Here is a 300-nt window from a genome sequence, read left to right as displayed (position 1 = left end):
AATCAACAAGGCACTCAGTATTCTGGGAAGTTTGTGTGCATTGGGAATCATACTTTTTCAAATAAAGTCAAGGTAACACTCATTTTACATACAGCACACAGTGAAAATTACATTAATATGACAGTGGGCAAATGCATAAAGTGCAGCATAATTTGAAATCACGAGTTTACAATCGCGCATCCTCAGTGAAGCTGAACTCTCCTCCTGTCAGCATTCAATTCACACGTACCGACCGTCACGCAGAGAACACGCGATCATGCAGGATACAAATGCACACTTCATAAGATCTCACAGCTGGAT

The 300-nt window shown here is 41.0% G+C and overlaps 1 protein-coding gene across 2 annotated transcripts in view; it reads right to left on the bottom strand.

Annotated features, from left to right (window-relative positions):
• The window catches only part of LOC107681202 (RNA polymerase-associated protein CTR9 homolog), a 19,704-nt gene that overhangs the window by 3,094 nt on the left and 16,310 nt on the right, over positions 1-300 (bottom strand). The window lies entirely within an intron of this gene.

Source organism: Sinocyclocheilus anshuiensis, unplaced genomic scaffold (assembly GCF_001515605.1).
Source record: "Sinocyclocheilus anshuiensis isolate Anshui unplaced genomic scaffold, SAMN03320099.WGS_v1.1 scaffold2202, whole genome shotgun sequence".
NCBI classification, from domain to species: Eukaryota; Metazoa; Chordata; class Actinopteri; order Cypriniformes; family Cyprinidae; genus Sinocyclocheilus; species Sinocyclocheilus anshuiensis.
This window is presented reverse-complemented; position numbering and strand designations above follow the sequence as displayed.